General features: G+C 33.9%; 1 pseudogene; it reads right to left on the minus strand.

Moving 5' to 3' along the window:
* Window positions 1-13,684: 13,684 nt before the first annotated feature.
* On the minus strand, window positions 13,685-14,533 carry LOC105172323 (adenylate isopentenyltransferase 5, chloroplastic pseudogene; annotated as a pseudogene).
* Between the last annotated feature and the right edge of the window lie 585 nt (window positions 14,534-15,118).

Genomic DNA, 15,118 nt, shown 5'->3' on the forward strand with positions numbered 1-15,118 from the left:
TCATTTTTTTCTTTTAATAATTACTTTTTATTTCTTAATATTTACGTGCTATGATTTTAATCCCTAATATTTATAAATTCATACAAACTTGATCCTACCCAAATTATAAACATTAGTGTTAGGAAACCAAAAATATAATATACAACATAAAAATAAAATTAGTTATTATATTTTTCATGTTAGCTAGTTATTTATGTTTCTGAAAAATATCCATTTGAAATTATGTTAAACTGAAATAAGAATATGTGTATAATTGTTGAGCTTCATATAAATTTTGATTTATCCAATATCTCAATAAAGGAATACGGTCACAAGGGCACCATTCTCACAATGAACCGACTCATGGTAACTCAACAAACCAAGAACCCGACCAGAACTCCGATCACTCAGATCTCAGTATCACACAGTCACAAAGACCCCAACTCAATAGTTCACCAAGAACTTTGGTGAATGATGAAGGAGATAAACAGCTTGATTCATGTTTTAGCCGAAATAGAGAATCCCCTATTTAAAGGGGTGAAAACTGTGGTAGAGAAGGAAAACCTTGATGGCTTACCTAAAATCATTAGATTCGTTTAGGAAAGTAGCTATGGCTCCTGGAGAAGAGAAGGAAGAAAATCACAGACAGGATTTGGAGAGGAGAGGAAGTAGACGGCGTCGAAAAAACATAGAAGAGGGAAAGTGAGATTTTGAGGGTTGCGGGTGTGATATAAGTAGGTAGATAGGATGGGTTAGGTTACCGGGTCGGTTGTGGGCTGCCAAGTGGGTTAGGTAATTGGGCTGCTAAGGTTAGCCTATTAATAAGTCATTGGGCTACAAATTATAACAAGTAGGGATTACATCTTTTGTTGATCGTACTAAATGTATCGAATTATAACAAGTAGGGATTATATATATTTCTTGTTGATCATGCTAATCGCACGGACATGAGTTTTAATTGGTATAAATAGGATTACATATATATTTCATTGATCAAAGCATTGAATATTAATGCTTTCATACTAATTGTACAACCATGAATTTTAACTCAGTATATCAGTAAGTATACATAATTTTGTTGATCATACTAATTGTTCATATACAGGAAGGTACATTTATATTTTGTTAGTAAAAGCATCACATAATCCTTGTACCCTATTTGTACGGACATTGATTTTAGACTGGATCAACATAATTACTTCTTTGGTAGACCACAGTAATTGCAAGTACACGATTTTTCACTTGATGATCATAATAAATACATGAAACATGAATTTGTACTTGGTATAAATAGGATCGCTCAAGACTATAATATACTTTATTGATTCAAACATCGTTAATATATTCACATTTATAATTAAGTTAATTTGGAACAATTCTTGATCATATTAATTATACTGACATGAGCCTTAAAATGATATGAGTAGGATTATATTTCAAAATAATTCTATAAACAAAGTTTAATTTGGTAACTAGGACTAAATATTTTATTGATTGAAGCACCATAAGTGTACATATATGAGTTTTATTAACTTAGATAAATGTTACAAGAATTGATCACACATCTTATTCCTCGTTCATATTCAAGAATAATGCAATGATTAATACGCTCCTATAGATATCATAAATGTTAACATGTGATCACAATTCGTGATAGTTGTCTTATATTAATATATTTGTATTACACATTTATTCGTCAACCTCAAATGCAATTGCGAATAATTTGATTTAAGTTTCAACATTATTCAAAAACTCCGGACATATATGTGTACATATATCCACCTACACACCTATAATATTTTTACTTATATTTTATTGATAACACTAATTATTTTAGTAATTTTAATTCTATTAATTATATAATTTTGATACTTCTGGTCTTGTAAAAGCTAATTTTCATAATTTATGTAGGACAAAAAATGATACCCCCTCATAAATTACTAGACAGAAACTGTATTTTAATACCTATACAAATAAATAGGATTTAACATTTTAATGATCACACTAACTGCTGGGACACTAGTTTAATTGGTACAACTAGAGATAATAAATTTTGTTCATAAATTTTGTTCGTACGTATGTAAAAGTATCATATTGAAGTAAGTATTAATTTAGTTTGAGTACGGATTACATCCTTTATTGATCATACTCATATGGAAGTGAGTATTAATTTAGTTTGCGTAGGAATTACATCTTTTGTTGATCGTACTAAATGAATTGGCAAGTTTTAACTACATGCAAATAGGATTATATATATTTCATGTTGATAATTCTATACAAATGGACATGAGTTTAAATTGGTATAAATTGGATTACATATATATTTCGCTGATCAAAGCATTGAATATCAGTGCTTTCACACTAATTGTACCTCCATGAATTAACTCATTATATCAGTAGGACTACAAAATTCTGCCGATCATACTAATTGTTCATATGCACGAAGGTACATAATTGATCATACTAATTGTTCATACGCAGTCAGTTTCGGATCGATGTTTTCTTTGCAAATGAAATGAGCCACAATGTTCGTACTAGGCTCAAGCACCAATTTCTCCCATGCTTCATTCACATCTCCACCACGTCGAAGGAATATGATAGGATCACATTTTGCGTATTTCATGTAATATTTTGACCTATTTTGTGACCAAATGCTCCTAATTAAATATTATTTTGCAGCATTAGGACAAATGAAATGGAAAATAAAGAAAAGCACCAAAATGGATATTCGGACAAGACTCAAACTCAATTTTTGACAAGAATTTAGAGTTGCATTGACTTCCTTTCGATGAATGAGGAGTTTAACTAGGATTATAATTTTATTTTCATAACTCCTTTAGTTCAATTAGGAATTTACTTTTAATCATAATAGAATTAGGTATGTAGCTATTATAAATAAGTGATGTAATTCAGTTTAATAGACAACTTTTAAACTCTTCTATTTCTCTACGGTTTTATAATATTTTCTTACTTTGGTTTTCATGCGTTCTTCCATTAGCATGTCTAGCTAGTTCTGTTATTCCGGTTGAAGATTTGGTGAATGCTTAAATACAATAAGTTGTGATATCTAATTTATGCTTTCTACTTTTATTCATATTGGTATTTGTGTTGTTTTCTATGCTTTTATTACTAATAATCTGATTTATTTACAAGAATATTTGCCTAGCCAATTAAACTTGTAAATTCGTAATTGTTTGTTTAGTTCAATAACTAGTGGTAACATAGCATAACTGATTATGTAGAAGTTTTCGATTATGTTGTGGAGAATGTACAATCTAACTTAAATAAATTCTCGTAGGAATTTATTGGTTAGAATTGGGCCTTTCTAGTTCTTCATGCTGTCGATAAATTTAATCTTGAGGATGTTCCTAAGGTTGTTTACTGATTAGGGATTTAGTCAACAGACGTTCCTTAACTATCCACAAGGTAAGGAAAGGTGAGGCCGTTAGGTCGTACCAATGGCCATAACCAATTTATCTATCATGAATGATTGTTATCTTTGCATCTATGATCGATCGTGGAATTAAGCATAATCCTATCTTTAACTGGAATACTTTTCTCTTATATTTATCTCTTCTAATTTTAATAACTTTTTAGTTTAATTTAATTTTTATTTTTATTCTTCTTCACAATCATATACCCCCCAATTATTTTTATTTTTATTTTTTGAAGGAATTAATTTAAAACCAATCCCTGTGGATTCGACCCTACTCACACTTCTACGAAAGTGTTCGGAGGAATTATTTTTGGTGGAATCGAAACCCATCAAATTTTGGCACCATTGCTGGGTATTGGTGTTATTAAATTAATTTCTTTTTATTGTTACTTGGTTTTATGCCACGTTCTTCTCGTACAGGTAAACTTGAATTTGACCCAGAGATCGAGAAGACCGCTCATACACTCCAAAAAGAAACCAAGCAACATAAGGAAAGAGGCCTCTACTTCTTCCAAACCAGCAGCAGATTCTAAGTTAGACGTGCGCACGTCTAGCTACTCTAAGTACGAAATGATAGCTCAAAATTCAAAACGAACGATCAAAAAGATGACTTCCCTTGAATTAAATCAACAACCACTCTACACTGAATATTCTAATTTAAATGTTGATTTTGAACTTAAATCGGGTCTCATCCACTAACTTCGCACTTTTCATGGCCTTGCAGGTGAAGACCCGCACAAGCACCTTAAAGAATTCCATGTGGTGTGTTTCGGCATGAGACCTCAAGGAGTCACCGAGGAACAAGTCAAGCTAAGAGCCTTTCCATTCTCATTGGGCGATGAACCAAAAGATTGGCTCTACTCCTTACCTTCGGGATCTATTGTTAGTTGGCACAAGCTCGAGAAACAATTTCTTGAGAACTACTTCCCCACTTCAAGGACTACAAACATCCAGAAGGAAATAAGTTGAATACGCCAATTCTCCGATGAGAGTTTCTATGAGTATTAGGGGAGATTCAAGCAATTGGTGGAGAGTTGCCCTCATCACCAAATTCCCGACCATCTTCTAATTCAATATTCTTATGAAGGGTTGTCTGAGGCAAATAGAAGTTTGGTGGATGCAACTAGTGGAGGTGCTTTGTATGAAAAAACTCCTATCGAAGCACGCAAACTAATCACAACCATGGCGGCTAATAATCAACAATTCGGTAGTAGAAACGACAACCCGCCATGAAGGGTAAATGAGGTAAGTACTTCTATTTATGAACGTTTAAATAAACTTACTTCTCTTGTTGAAAAGTTTATAGGGGGAAGCATTCAACAAGTCAAGACTTGTGGGATATGTACATCTTTGGGACATTGTACCGACGGTTGTCCTACATTTCATGAAAAATCAACCGAACATGCTGACGCCATTGGTGGATTTTTTGGGCAACAACAAAGGAGATATGTCCCATTTTCCAATACCTATAACCCCGGATGGAGAGATCACCCAAATTTGAGGTATGGCAATCAACCACAAAACTTTCAAATGGTTCCACACCAACCACCACCACCACCAACACCTCCCAATAATGGTATGCCCCTGGAAGATATCGTGAAAACACTTGCCTTGAGAACCAAACAATTCCAATAAGAAACCCGCTTGAGCATACAAAATTTGGAATCTCAAATGAGCCAACTAGCCTCCTCTGTCAGCCGCTTGGAGTCTCAAGATAAGTTTCCCTCCCAAACTATTATTAAGTCTAAACAAAACTTTAGTGCTATTACCTCGTGCAGTGGTAAAGAGCTACAATTCAAAAATAACACTATGCGTGGGCACGCACAGCAGGACAAAACAAAGGATGTACTCAAAATTCTTCCAAAACAAAAATCCAACCAAGTCAGTGAGGAAAGTTCCAAGGTGTTCATGCCCAAACCTCCCTTCTCGAAGAGATTCACCAAGCCCAAAGAGGAGGAAGAGGAAAAAGATATTCTTGAATCTTTAAGTTGAGGTAAATATTTCCCTACTCAATGCAGTTAAACAAATACCTCGCTATGCAAAATTTCTCAAGGAATTGTGCACCAACAAATCCATTCAGAGATAATGAAAGGGTATGTATGGGAGAAAATGTATCTGTCATTCTTCAAAAAAACTACCTCCTAAATGCAATGATCCTGGTACATTTTCTATCCCTTGCAAAATTGGAAAAATATGAATAGAAAAAGCAATGTGTGATTTGGGTGCTTCTATCAATATTATGCCTCTCACCATTTATGAATATTTGAATGTTGGACCATTAAAAGAAACGAGGGTCGTCCTTCAACTTGCCGATCATTCTGTAGTTTACCCCGAAGGAGTTCTTGAGGATGTACTTGTACAAGTTGATGAATTGGTGTTTCCTGCTGATTTTTATGGCTTGATATGAGGGGTGATATTTCTCCCAATTCTACATCCATCTTGCTAGGAAGACCATTCCTTAAAACCTCAAAAACCAAAATTGATGTTGATGTTGGAATTCTCTCTATGGAATTTGATAATGAGGTTATGAGTTTTAGAATTTGTGGTGCCATGAAATATTCTAATGATGTGAACTCTATTTTTTTCATTGATTTTTATTGATCTTTTGGTGCAAAAAAATGCTATTTCCGATGGTGGAGGAGCATTTAAGACAACAATTACCAAATGCCTCACCTCGAGTCCAAGAACTTACAAGAACAAAGTCTTTAATGACAAAATAAGTTCAAGGAAGAAGTCATCCATGGACCGCCAAGTTCTCCTAAATCCACACCATCACTGGGTGCATTACATAGAAGAAGTGGATTTAGAGTGTTCAATTCATTTAAGTTGAGGCACAACAACGTCTAGCCAAAGACGTTAAAGAAAGGCGCTTCTTGGGACGCAACCCATGTCCTTCTCTTTTTCTCAATTGTTTTTTCCTCTAACTTCTTGTAAATGTTGTGATACCATTACAATCGATTTTTGCAGGTCAAGGTGAACATGCATCAACCCTACAGTTAGGCGTGCCCCTACATAATTCGGCCAACTAATTTGTCAAGATGTATGAGCATCCATAAGGGGCTCTCCTTCTCATTCAAAATCTCACAATTCTCGAGCTCCCGCAATTCCACCACTTACCCCTAAACTAAGGGATGTTCTCTTTCTCCTTTCTCTTATTTTATCGTCCTAGATATGCATGCTTACCACATTGAGAACAACGTGGAATTAAGTGGGGGAGGGTGTTTTGATGATTGCTTTGATAGAAAAATGAGTCTTGGTGGATTAATTGTTTTGATTGATGCTTGCTACCCCTTCCATATTTGTTTTTGTTGTCCTCATGCTAGCTTTATGATCAAAGACTCAGGCTAATTAAGTAATAATTTGGTAATGTGTGATAAGGGTATGCATCTAATGACTCTTGACAACTTACGGTTAAGAACTTGTTTTGAAAATGGTGATTTGATTTGAAAATTAAATGTGGAAAATTGGTGGACATAACCTACCTAGAGAGAAATTTGAGCCTATACACTCATGAAAATCTACGAGACGATGCTTCATGATTTTGTCTTCCTAGAACTTGCTTTGAACCATATCGAGACCACATCTCTATGCATACACTTCAAAATGATAAAGGCACTAGGATAAAAACTCCTTTAGCTTAAAAGACCACCCACATGCAATTCCCTTAGTAAGCCCATTTGAGCCTAATAAGCTTTAATTTCTTGTTATGAAACCCCAGGTATAAACAAACTCTTACCGTCTCTTTATTACCCTTATTTGGCCCTTCTAAGGACTAGTAGAGCGTCAAGAAAATAAAAATGTATTCTAAGTATGTGTTTTGACAATAAATGTGGGGATATCTCAATTTTTGTAAAGGAGGTTTATGAGCTAACATGTCACTTGACAACCTTATTGTATGCCTTAATAGACAAAGAAAGAGAAAAAGAAAAAGAGAGAAAAGAAAAGAAAAAAAATACCTTCAAAAAAAAAGGAAAAAGAAAAAAATCGAGGAAGGCAAAGAAAAAAATACTCTTTCTCTTAAAAAAAAGACATAGCTCATGTCGAGGAAAGTGAGACATGAAATTAGAGTATGAGATAGATCAATTTTGAGAAGCTTGGATTCTTATATCTATTACTTGGTGCTCTAATTTAGTTTCTTCGATTTTCACCTCATTTTTCCTTATTCTTCCTACTCCTAAACCAATGCCCTATTACAACCAATAGATAAGACCTCTTGATTCAAGTGTGTGTATATTTAAGAGTGGTGAAGATTTTATGTATAATCAAGCCTATGGTGAAGCATTTTCATAGCAAGCATTTGAGCGAAACACTCAATCAAAAGTACTTGAGAGATTGGGAGATATGAGAACACAGTCCATTTGTTTTTCATGCTTAGTTTTTGATGAAAATCATCTTGTAAAAACTTGTTTGAAGCTTGTTGAGTTGTCTTTTATCATATGGTGTACCATTCTTTAAACACTTAACTAGATTCTTGCTTAGGTACTTTTGTCTGCGATCCATAAAGTTTGGAATGAAATTCTTGAACCTATTTTATCTCTATTTCATTGCATCGAGGACAAGCAAAGGGTTAAGTGGGGGGATATTCGATAGGATCTCATTTTGTGCTTATTTCATGTCATATCTTGACCTATTTTGTGACCAAATGCTCCTAATTAAATATTATTTTGCAACATTAGGACAAATGAAATGGAAAATAAAGAAAAGCACCAAATTGGAAATTCGGACAAGACTCAAACTCAATTTTTGGCAAGAATTTGGAGCTGCATGGAATTCCTTTCGACGAATGAGGAGTTTACCTAGGATTATAATTTTATTTCCATAAGTCCTTTAGTTTATTAGGAATCTACTTTTAATCCTAGTAGAATTCGGTATCTAGCTATTATAAATAGGTAATGTAATTCAGTTTAAGAGACAACTTTTGAACTCTTCTATATCTCTACGTTTTTATAATATTTTCTTACTTTGCTTTTCATGCGTTCTTCGATTAGCATGTCTAGCTAGTTCTCATATTCCGGTTGAAGATTTGGTGAATGCTTAAATGCAACGAGTTGTGATATCTAATTTATGCTCTCTACTTTTATTCATATTGGAATTTGTGTTGTTCTCTGTGCTTTTATTATAAATAATCTGATTTATTGCCAAGAATATTTTCCTAGCCAATTGAACTTGTAAATCTGTAATTGTTTGTTTAGTTCAATAACTAGTGGTAACATGGCATAATTGATTATGTAGAAGTTTTCGTTTATGTTGTGGGGCATGCACAATCTAACTTAAATAAATCGTCGTAGAAATTTATTGGTTATCATTGGGCCTTTCTAGTTCTTCATGCTGTCGATAAATTAAATTTTGAGTACGTTTCCAAAGTTGTTTACTGATTAGGAATTTGGTCAACGGACGTTTCTTGACTATCCACAAGGTAAGGAAATGTGAGGCCGTTAGGTCGTACCAATAGTCATAACCAATTTATCTATCATGAATTATTGTTATCTTTGCATCTATGATCGACCGTAGAATTAAGCATGATCCTTTCTTTAACTGGAATACTTTTTTTATATTTATCTCTTCTAATTTTATTAACTTTTTAGTTTAATTTAGTTTTTATTTTTATTCTTCTTCACATTCATAACCCCCCAGATTATTTTTATTTTTATATTTTGAAGGAATTAATTTAAAACTATTCCCTGTTTGGATTCAATCCTATTCACACTTCTACAAAAGTGTTATTAGGAATTATTTTTTTTGGAATCGACACCCATCAGAATACCTCTATGGCGTTCGACCGATGGATTTGCCACCCGAATTCCTCGCTCATCCTCAAAATCTTTTCAACTTGACAGCAAGCTAATTTGCAAGTGTTCATCTTAATTTCATCAATAGCTGCCTTAAGAACCTTAGCCCTAGTTTCACCATCGACAAAACCCTCACTCCTAAAGAACCATCCATCTCGGGGACCCCAATGGCACGCCTAATCGTATAATCATAGTCTCGAATTTTTGGGACAAAAAATGCCTTACCCTCCTACATCAACCCTCTATCCACCATCTGATCAACCTTTCTCGACACGTACGAATGCAAGACCGGGATCGCCATGTCCATCTAGAGAAAGCAACACTCGTACTTGGAGGGAAACTACGTGTCGTCATTGACAAGTGCCTGTATGAAGGAATTGGACCCTCTAGCAATGATTGGCAATCGATTCTTTTGTACGATGGCATCAGCAGCCAGCAATGCATGATGCACAAAATCATGTACAGTGTAATACATCTCGGGATCAATGATTTCGAGCAAATGGTGTGGCACGCCGCGGCATTCCTCATTACTCACCTTATTGGTTACTATGTCAAGGCCCTTGTAGACCTGAATTTTGTCCGAGTTGATGACCTCTGCCCCAAAACGGGTGGTTAGGTTTATCGCCAGGCGCGATTTGCCAGTGCCAGCGGCACCCAATACCACCACCACCTTATCCTTTCCTTGGTGCTCGTTCATCATGCCCCAAACTGAAAAGTTCACTATGCTAGATTGTGTTGGCTTCCAGGCGAAGATCGACATTCTAATTGGTAATAACTTTTACTTTTTTTAACACCTATCAATTTGGTCACACAAATTAAAAAAAAAAAGGCCACGTGTTAGAATACTCTCAAACAAAACAAACAAAATATGTACCAAATACAATCTACTATTTTAGAATATCTATCTATCATAGAGTGACAAGCCCTTCTCAATTCTTGGATTAATTTCTCTTCTTCAAAAGGAATTGTTTGAAGAAAAACTTCAAACATTTGTGGGCTCTAGAGAGGATAACGAACAAGTTTCATTGATGTGAAAGAAATTACCTAGACAATTGTTTGAAACGTGAAGAAACATAGGATGTGTAGGGGGTTATTTATACATACATACGTACACACAATGTGGAACAAATCAAGCCATTCATAACTTCACCCGTATCCCTATCCACTTACTATATAACAATTGAAATAAATAATGAGCAAAGCTCTGTCCAAATTACTGTATTTTTTACTGTATTTACGAAATAGGATAAGAATCATTAATTATTGTGAAGCTGTTGTAAAAAAATAATACAGATACTAATCATAATTAAGATGTCAAAATCTACATCGTGCAGGTACCATAAGTGATGCAATAAATTCATCGATAATTATTTTTTGTAAAAAAATTATTCTTGGGATGTATAATGAGTAATTTTGCTATATCGAATGAGAAAAAAATTGTGAAAAATTAAAAGATAATGACGAAGTACTTAGTGATTATCCATATATTACGTAGGATTTGCTTTTGAATAAAATCGAGTGAGTTTACAAAATTCTCATTAATTCGTCAACCTACTATATATGTGAAAACATATATTATAATGACAAAATCTGAATTAATTGATCGTTAATAAATGTGGTCTACAGATTTATATCTCTTATTTAGATTTACTGAAATTTAATTGGAACAAATTCTAAATGTTAATTATACTATTCTTGTAATTGTTACTATATAAAATTGATTCATGTATTTGGAATTCTTGTGGTCCAAGATTAATATGAAAGTAATTAAGTTGCAGTATCCATCCGTTGATGATACTGATTGCATCCATTTATTATATTTTTTTTGTTTTAGTTTTGTGATAACGCTTTTGTATGCAGTAGTAAATTAGTTTCCTAAATTATTTTACATGAATTCTTCATTAAATGTTGCAGGAATTAATCACACAACTTATTTCTCGTTAATATTCAAGAATATAGCAATGATTAATACGGTTTTATAGATATCATAAACGATAACATGCGATCACAATTCTTGTTAATCGTCTTATATTAATATATTCGCATTATACATTTATTCATCAATCTTAAATGCAATCGCGAACAATTTGATTTAATTTATCCCTTTGCACATCAACAAGAAATACATATAATCCTATTTGCGGCTAGTTAAAACTTGCCGATACATTTAGTACGATCAACAAAAGATGTAATCCCTACACAAACTAAATTAATACTCTCTTTCTTATGAGTATGATCAACGAAGGATGTAATCCGTACTCAAACTAAATTAATACTTACTTCCATATGATTCTTCTACATATATACGAACAAAATTTATTATCCCTACTTATACCAATTAAAATAGTGTTCGAGCAGTTAGTATAAATTACTAAAATTATCAAAATTATAAATTTTGTTCATACATATGTTGAAGCATCATATGGAAGTAAGTATAAATTTAGTTTGTGTGCGGATTACCTCCTTCGTTGATCATACTCATATGGAAGCAAGTATTAATTTGGTTTGAGTAGTGTAGAGTGGAAATCACCAGAAAATACTATCCAACTATTACAAAAATTAGAGTACGAATTTCCTTAAGATTATTACAGGCCAATATACAACTTAAATGTTAATAACAAATGAAAGAAATAATGAAATAATAAAATCAAAAGTATAGTGAATCACAGGCTCAGAGTAGCCAGATCTAATATCTCGATAAAGGAATATGGTCACAAGGCACCATTTTCACTATGAACCGACCCACAGTAACTCCACAAACAAAGCGATCACTCAGATCTCAGTATCACACGATCACAAAAATTCCAATTCAATATTTCACAAAGAACTTTTGTGAATGGTGAAGGAGATAAACAGCTTGATTCATGTTTTAGCCGAAAGGGAGAATCCCCTATTTAAAGGGGGGAAAACTGTGGTAGATAAAGAAAACCTTGGTGACCATTAGATTGGTTTAAGAAAGTGGTCATGGCTTACGGAGAAGAGAAGGAAGAAAATCACAGAGAGGATTTGGAGAGAAGAGGAAGTAGACGGTGCAGAAAAAACAGAGAAGAGGGAAAGTGAGATTTAGGGTTAAGGATGTGATATAAGTAGGTAGATAGGATGAGTCAGGTTATCGGGTCGGTTATGGGCTGCCCAGTGGGTCAGGTAATTACTCTTACAAGGTTGATCATACTAATTGTTCATACGGAGGAAGGTACACATATATTTTGTTAGTAAAAAGCATCACATCATCCTTGTACCCTAATTGTACGGACATTGGTTTTAGACTGGATCAACATAGTAACTTCTTTGGTAGACCACAGTACTTGCGAGTACATGATTTTTCACGTGATGATCGTAATAAATACATGGAACATGAATTTTTACTTGGTATAAATAAGATCGCACAAGACTATATTATACTTTATTGATACAAACATCATTAATATATCACATTTATAATTAAGATAATTTGGAACTATTCTTGATCATATTAATTGTACTGACATAAGCTTTAAATTGATATGAGTAGGATTATATTTCAAAATAAATTTATAAACAAAGTTTAATTTGGTAACTAGGACTAAATATTTCGTTGAAGCACCATAAATGTACATATGAGTTTTATTAACTTAGATAAATGTTACAAGAATTAATCACACATCTTATTCCTCGTTCGTATTCAAGAATATAGCGATTATTAATACGCTTCTATAGATATCATAAATGTTAACATGCAATCACAATTCGTGTTAGTCATCTTATACTAATATATTCGTATTACACATTTATTCATCAACGTCAAATCCAATCACGAATAATTTGATTTAATTTTCTACTTGATTCAAGAACTCCGGATATATATGCGTACATATATATCCACCTACACACCCATAGTATTTTTACTTATATTTTATTGATAAAACTAATTATTTTAGTAATATAATTTGTACAATTTTAGTCTTGTAAAAACTAATTTTCATAATTTGCGTATCACAGAAAATGAAACCCCCTCATAAATTACAAGACAGAAACTGTATTTTTATACCTATACAAATAAGTAGAATTTAACATTTAAAGGATCACACTAACTACTCGAACACTAGTTTAATTGATATAAGTAGAGATAATAAATTTTGTTCGTACGTATGTAAAAGTATCATATTGAAGTAAGTATTAATTTAGTTTGACTACGGATTACATCCTTCGTTGATCATACTCATATGGAAGTAAGTATCAATTTAGTTTGAGTAGGGATTACATCTATTGTTAATCGTACTAAATGATTCGGCAAGTTTTAACTAGATGCAAATAGGATTATATATATTTCTTGTTGATAATGCTAATCACGCGGACATGAGTTTTAAAACTGATCAAAGCATTGAAAATTGATGCTTTCACACTAATTGTACCGCCATGAATTTTAACTCAATATATCACTAGGACTACAAAATTTTGCTGCTCATGCATATTGTTTATATGCACGAAGGTACATAATTGATCATACTAATTGTTCATATGCAGTCATTTTCGGATCTATGTTTTCTTTGCAAATGAAACGAGCCACAATGTTTGTACTAGGCTCCAGCACCAATTTCTCCCATGCTTCATCGGCATCTCCACCACGTCGAAGGAATACCTCTGTGGCGTTCAACCGATGGATCTGCCACCCGAATTCCTCCTTCATCCTCAAAATCTTTTCCACTTGGCGGCAAGTTAATTTGCAAGTGTGCATCTTAATTTCATGAAGCTTAGCCCTAGTTTCACCATCGACAAGACCCTCACTCCTGAAGAACTCATCCATCTCAGGGACCCCAATGGCACGCCTAATCCCATAATCATAGTCACGAACTTTTGGCTCAAAGAATGCCTTATCCTCCTCCACTAACCCGCAATCCACCATCTGATCAACCCTTTTCGATACGTACGAATGCAGGACCGGGATCGCCACGTCCATCCATAGAAAACAACACTCGTACTTGGAGGAAAACTCAGTGTTGTCACTAACAAGTGCCTGTATGAAGGAATTGGACCCTCCATCAATGATTGGCAACCGATTCTTTTGTACGATGGCATCAGCAGCCAGCAATGCTTGATGCATAAAATCATGTATAGTGAAATCCACCTCGGGATCAATGATTCCGAGCAAATGGTGTGGCACGCCGCGGCATTCCTCATTTTTCACCTTATTGGTTACTATGTCTAGGCCCTTGTAGACCTGAATTTTGTTCGAGTTGATGAACTCTGTCCCGAAACGGGTGGCCAGGTCTATCGCCAGGCGCGATTTGCCTGTGCCAGTGGCACCCAATACCACTACCACCTTATCCTTTCCTTGGTGCTTGTTCATCATGCCCCGAATTGAAAAGTTCATCATGCTAGATTGTGCTGGCTTCCAGGCGGAGATCGATATTCTACTTGGTAATTACTTTTACTTTTTTTAACACCTATCAATTTGGTCACACAAATAAAAAAACAAAAAGGCCACGTGTTAGAATACTCTCAAACAAAACAAACAACATATTTAGCAAATACAATCTACTATTTTAAAATATCTATCTATCATAGAGTGACAAGCCCTTCTCAATTCTTTGATTAATTTCTCTTCTTCAAAAGGATTTGTTTGAGGAAAAACTTCAAACATTTGTGGGCTCTAAAAGAGAATCACGAACAAGTTTCATTGATGTGAAAGATATTACCTAGACAATTATTTGAAATGTGAAGAAACATCGGATGTGCATGGAGGTATTTATACATACATACGTACACACAAAGTGCAATAAATCTAGCCATTCATAACTTCACCCCTATCCCTATCCACTTACTATATAACAATTCAAATAAATGATGAGCAAGGCTCCATCCATATTACTGTATTTTTTACTGTATTTACGAAATAGAAAAAGAATCATTAATTATTGCGAAGCTGTCGTAAAGA

Source organism: Sesamum indicum, linkage group LG10 (genome assembly GCF_026168435.1).
Source record: "Sesamum indicum cultivar Baizhima isolate 11 linkage group LG10, ASM2616843v1, whole genome shotgun sequence".
Taxonomy (NCBI): Eukaryota; Viridiplantae; Streptophyta; class Magnoliopsida; order Lamiales; family Pedaliaceae; genus Sesamum; species Sesamum indicum.